The sequence below is a fragment of the Lampris incognitus genome, chromosome 5 (genome assembly GCF_029633865.1).
Source record: "Lampris incognitus isolate fLamInc1 chromosome 5, fLamInc1.hap2, whole genome shotgun sequence".
In the NCBI taxonomy this organism is placed as follows: Eukaryota; Metazoa; Chordata; class Actinopteri; order Lampriformes; family Lampridae; genus Lampris; species Lampris incognitus.
Window position 1 is genome coordinate 7,798,885 of NC_079215.1, and position 6,153 is coordinate 7,805,037.

General features: G+C 48.9%; 1 protein-coding gene across 1 annotated transcript in view; it reads left to right on the forward strand.

Annotated features, from left to right (window-relative positions):
* Nucleotides 1–2,327, forward strand: part of nacc1b (nucleus accumbens associated 1, BEN and BTB (POZ) domain containing b) — a 23,000-nt gene extending 20,673 nt beyond the window's left edge. The window contains 1 exon segment of the mRNA XM_056279717.1: nucleotides 2,144–2,327. The gene's annotated coding sequence lies outside the window, so the exon portion shown is untranslated.
* The last annotated feature ends 3,826 nt before the right edge of the window (nucleotides 2,328–6,153 follow it).

Genomic DNA, 6,153 nt, shown 5'->3' on the forward strand with positions numbered 1-6,153 from the left:
AGCTCGGTAGAAAGGGTGTTTTCCTTGGTGTGTGTGTGTGCGTGTGTGTGTGTGTGTGTGTGTGTGTGTCCTCTTAAATGTCGAGGTCAGGGGTGAGCGTGCAGTCCGGTGCTGCCGAGGACAGAAGCGGCGAGGTGAGAGGAGGCGATCGCTTAGAAACCAGAAGGCTTTCTCTTCGGCGGCGCGGCGGTTAGCACGGCCGCCTCACAGCTAGAAGGTCCCGGGTTCGAGCCCCGGGGTGGTCCAACCTCGGGGGTCGTCCTCCGTGTCGGCGTGGGTTTCCTCCGGGTGCTCCGGTTTCCTCCCGCAGTCCAAACACATGTAGGTCAGGTGAACCGGCCGTACTGAATTGTCCGTAGGTATGAATGTGAGCATGGCGGCCCTGTGGCGGCCTGTGGCGGCCCTGTGGCGGCCTGTGGCGGCCTGTCCAGGGTGTCTCCCCGGGGGGCCTGCCGCCCGGCGACGGCTGGGATGGGCTCCGGCATCCCCCGCCACCCTGAGAGCAGGGTAATCAGTTCAGATGATGGACGGACGGAGGTTTTCTTCTTCATGAGGTTGAAGCCCAGAACAGTTCCTGCCCCGATGGAAACCGACTGTCCTTCATTAGCATTCACACCGGGCGACATTACCGCCGACGCGATTCGGAGGCCTAAATTCACGACACTTCTCCTCTTCTTCTTCTTCTTCTTCTTTTTTGTTTAAACGCGTTAGGAAAAAAAACCCTTAGTTAGTGCGGTTTGCCCGCGTAGGGCAGTTTCGTTTGAGCGCGGCGTAATAACGGCAGTAGGCCGCGGACGAGGCAGGTTTTGACCCTCTCGAGCGACGCGAGCTAGACGGCGGTCGTAGAAGAGCTTCGTAGACATTTTATGAAACGTGCCGACGGATTCGTTATTCGTGTTCTTTGCTTGTTTTGTTTTGTTTTTTTGAACCATGTTCCTTTTTTTTTTTTTTTTAAAGTAGTGTACTGCAGTCCTTGAAAGTTATTTTTAAAAGAGATGCTACTAATAATTCAACATTAACAGCTGTACCTTAGAGTTGCCAAGTTGTGTAAAATAAGAGAAAAAAAAAAATCAAAATTGAGATAAAAAAAAAAACGGGAGGAGGACGAAGGTGTAAAATAGTTTCGAGAAAGAAAGAGAATCACATATTTTTGCATTGCAATTGTGTATGACTGAGGTGCTTGGGGGGGGGGGGGGGGGAGGGGTGCACAGTTTTTATTGCTGGACCAGAGGGTTAAAATACTGTAACTGTTTTCAGGGGTGGGGGTCGTGGTTGCTGAAACTGTAGAAAAGCGGACGGATGGGCGGACGGACGGGCGGTCGAAGGCACGAGACAAAACACTGCCGGGCCCACTTCGATTAAAGGCTGCAAGTCTGAATGTCTGTAAAAGAAGAAGAGAAAAACTTCGTAGACACGGTGTTATTACCCCGTAACATTGTCTTGTGGTGCTATTATCTTCAGCTTAAGCCTACATTTGTCTTCTTTTCTTGTCTCCCCCCCCACCCCCACCCCACCCCCACTCCAAATTAACACAAACAGTATTGTGTTTACTTGACCTGGTTCTTACGCCAGCTTTTCCCCTTGTAGAATAAGCTGTTTGTTCGAATTGCCAGTGTGGCGGTCGACCGCCATCTGGTGGCCGGACGCAGCTGCTACAGGCGGGAGCAGCAGCTTTTGCAGTAGCCGCGAGCGGCCACCGGAGGGCAAAATTCCAAGGAAGCGGTGACAACCCCACCCCCCCCCAAGACAAACTTAAGATTGTAATTTATGAGTCTTGATTCACTGTATTTCAACTGAAGCACCTTAAGGGGCAGACCGGGACGAGGTTTCTGGCCCTCATTTTACCAATTCTGACACGAGACGACGACCCGTGCACGTTCACAGCCGGCGGGAGGGGGGGGGGGGGGGCGGGGGGTAAACAAAAGCTGTGAACGTTTTATGCCAAATAAGATTTGTCACGTTTATTAAAAAAAACAAAAAAAACAAAAAAAAACAAAACCGCTTCCACAACCTCCAAAACAACGTGCCCCCACGCAGTCGTGACACTTCCGCCGCCACCGTCCGTCCGTCCGTCCGTCCGTCTGTCCGCCATGTTTCATTTGAGTTTTGCCTCTGCTCACCACCGTGTCCCACTAATCCACAGACGCGGGGGACGTGACAACGGGAGACTGAAATAATCTGTAAAGAACAAAAGCACCTTTAAGCTGAAGACTCCGCCCGTCCCGCTGGAGAGGGCGAGTCGAGGCCTCTGCACCTTTTGAGCACGCTCCCCACGTCACTTCCTGTCTGTGGTGCGAACACTGGTGTTAGATGAGGGATTTCGTTTGTTTTTTGGGGGGGGGGGAGGGGAGGTGGGTGGGCGGGTGCGGGGATCTAACATGAGGCTTCTTTTTGTAAGTTACCTTATTTTTGTTATTTTTTTGTACTATTATTCCTGTTTCTGTTTTTTTTTTTTTCTTTCCTTATTTTGTTATTTCCAACTTCTCTGTCATTAGTGTTTGTTGTTTTATTGTAAACCCATTGATCATGTGCCCAACTGCCCCCCCCCCCAATCCCACCCCCACCCACCACCCACCCCCCCCGGGCGGGAACTGGGAACAGAGACTGGGAACAAACTCTCTTCTGCAACTGGGGGGGGGGGGGGATGAGGACGGGTTTCGATTGTGAAAGGGGGGGGTGGGGGGAAGAGGAAAGGGCGAGAGCTCGGAGTTCCCTTCCCCCGGTCCAAGGAAATGTGTGGAGCAGGGAATTCTGGTCGTTGTCCCCCATCGTGTAAATTTCGGGAAGTTGCCGGTTCGGTCCAGAAGAGAACGGACTGACGTGGTTTTCGATCCCGGTATACGTATCGCAGCGAGATCTACGTCAGGGTGGACCCCCCCCCCCCTCACCCCCACCCCCACCCTAAACGAGTTGTGATATTTGTGGGTGTGCAGAATAACCTTTACCTTGCAGAGGCGGCGTGGCCCTGTTGAGTCACGCCGCCGCCCTGCTGGCGACACAGGCTTACGCCCTGAAACCCAACCCCGACCAAAATCTACCGACACGCACGCCCATGGAGCACGCCGCCTTGTTGGGAAAAGTTAGAAGTGCATGGGGAACCCCGTGGGGGGGGGGGGTCCCCCACAGGGACGACACAAGTCCGTTAAGGGGTCCGACACGTGTGGACGGAGGAGGAGGAGGTGGTGGAGGTGGTGACGCGAGTAGGGAGGGGGGAAAATGACATACGTGAAGGCAAACGGTTGTATCAGCGGTCTTCATAAGCTCCACCAGTACACCCCCCTCCCTCCCCCCCCAGTTTTCTTCAGCTGCCCCCCCCCTTCACTGCTCCAGTTCCCCAACTTGTCACCGTCAGCCCCCTCCCACCCCCACCCCCCCCCACGCTCCGGAGTTCTGCGCACGTCTGCCGCCGCTGGCAGGCCTGTAGTTAAAATATCTGTGACCAGTAGGCTACTCCACTCTACTCCCCCCCCACCCCCACCCGGACACACCAGAGACAACACATGCAAAACACACACAAACCTCTAAGACATGTGTAAACACACACACACACACCTCTTGTGTGGCGCGTGTCACTGATGCAGTTCAAAGAATCTACCAGTTATACCTCGGGAGCTGTCAGCCATATAGCAAACCTTACCCCATAGACACCAGGCCTTGGGCTAAGCCGCCTAGCAACGGCGCTGTTCTGGATTTTATTTCCTTTGGGCTGTTGTGAAGGACGTTAAGCAGGTACATATATGATTTCTTTTTTCAGGAACAATAACAGGGAAGCTCAGCAGAGATTCCCCGGAAACACGAATGCAGTGCAGTGCAGGGTATTTAGACACACGGGTCCGAGCGGAGGGTCCGTTGTCGAAGACACTTACCTCAAAAATCACACCAGAGAAAAGGGGGGTGGGGGTGGGGGGGGGGGACTTTTCATTTTAACATAGCAGCCGCAAATGGTTTCCGTTTATTTTATTTTTTTTTAAATTTTTTGGTTCCTTGTCTCTGGTGTCGTCAGATGGAATTACTCTGCAGAACTCTCATTTTGTTTGTTCTTCCACTATAAATATATAAATATATAAACTGTACATTATTCCATAGAAGCACTATCGAAGTTTGATTGTTAGATGTGCACTCGCAGCATGAGGTATTATTCTTACAATTATTACTCTTCATAACCCAGAAGAAGAAGAAAAAAAAAAAAGGCAAATGCAGATTTTGGGAGGGGAAAAAAGGAAAAAAAACCCAATGCAGTGGCGTCTACTGATGTCAAAAGAAAACACACACCCCCCAGCCCGCCCCGCCAGCCCCGATATTCCCGCCCCCGCCACACACACCGCCCTGCCCCGCCCCGCCCCGCCCGCCTGCCCCGTGTACATGCCAGTGTTCCCCCATGTGTTCCAAGTGCCAATAACTTTGTGAATTCCTAACTGTGACCCAATAATAAGATAATTGCACATTAACTACTGTAAAGAGAAAAAGAAAAAAAAGACTGAAAAATGAGGAAAGAATTCTGAGTATCTTAATAAAAAGGTTTGTAACAAAGACAAATGGTCTGCTGGTGTTTCTGTTCAGAACTTCTCTCTGGTTGCTTCTTTCATCTGGAGGGTGGCCTGACACTGGTGCGGTAGCACGTCCACGTTTTGGGTTTATTTTCTTCCAATACTCGCGAGGGTTAAATTCTGTCATTGCATATGACAAAGGACCTTGATACTGATAATGTGACGATGTTTTGGGGACAACTTATTAGCGGCTTATTGGTGATATTTACACTCCTCAGTAATGTGGACATGATGACCAAGCAGAGACATTAATTGTTCATTTCACTCAGCTAAAACAGTCGAACGGGTTAAGAAAATTGTATCACTTCACTGTAATGCAGCCTTTAAGGAATAATGCCATTTAAGTTGTGTCACCATAACCAAAATTCCACACAATAACTGGTCTTATAATATGGTAACATTATATCAATGTCTCCTCTCTTTCCAATAAAAAAAACTTACTGCAATTATAACTTTTCTCTTGCAGGCTTCAATGCCATTTCCAGCTTTACTTGCAGTACCCAACACAGCGACTTGATATGGATAATAATACAAACTACTAATGCTAAAAAGTATGACTCCTAATACTTCTACTGGGGTAGGCATCACGGGCTCAGCTCTTAGTTTATTACACTCTTACCTCTCCAGCAGAACTTTTTGTGTTTTTCTGGATAACTACTTCCTCAATGGCTCAGTTGAGTTGTGGTGTCCCTCAAGGTTCAGTTCTTGGCCCGCTTCTGTTATCTATATACATACTGCACCTTGGCCAGGTCATTCAAAACGTGATGGTGTTTTACCATTTTTATGCTGATGACACTCAGTTATACGTGCCACTAAAATGGCCCAGCAACTCTAACAACGTGCCTTTCTGACATTAAATCTTGGCTGTCCGAAATTTTTCTTAAATTTAATGATGGTAAGTCTGAGGTCATTCTGTCCAGTCCCTAAAATTCCATCAGCCCTTCTGGTGCTAATCTTGGTGGTCTGCGAGGGAGTCTTAAGCAGGCTGCTAGGGATCTAGGGGAAATATTCGACGCTAACCTCAGTTTTGATCAAACATGTTGTTCAGTCATGCTTTCTCCAGCTCAAGCTAATCTCTAAAATTAGGTTATTTTTATCAATTGCCGATCTGCAAAAAGTTGTACATGCTTTTATCTATTCTTGGCTTGATTATTGCAACGCACTTTACTCGGGTATCAGCAAAGGCTCCCTCCACTGTCTGCAGTTGGTACAAAACGCTGCTGCTCGGCTCATTACCAGGACAGGCATGACCGTATCACGCCTGTACTTGCCTCCCTACGCTGGCTCCCTGTTATATTTCAGATTAATTTTAAATTTTTATTGTTCACTTTTAAAGCCTTAAACAGTCTTGCTCCTACTTACATTTCCAATGTATTGCCCTGGTATTTGCCCTCTTGACCATTAAGATCTGCAGATGAAGCCCTGCTGGTTATTCCCAGGTCTCGGTTTGTCACAAAGGATAATCAGGCTTTTGCTGTTGGAGCGCCACACTATGGACCGCTCTTCCTGTTGAACTAAGACAAACCAAGTCTCTAACTTCTGTTAAATCTGGTCTTAAAACTTTTCTTTTTATGAAAGCTTTTACAAATGTTTTGATACTTGTTTT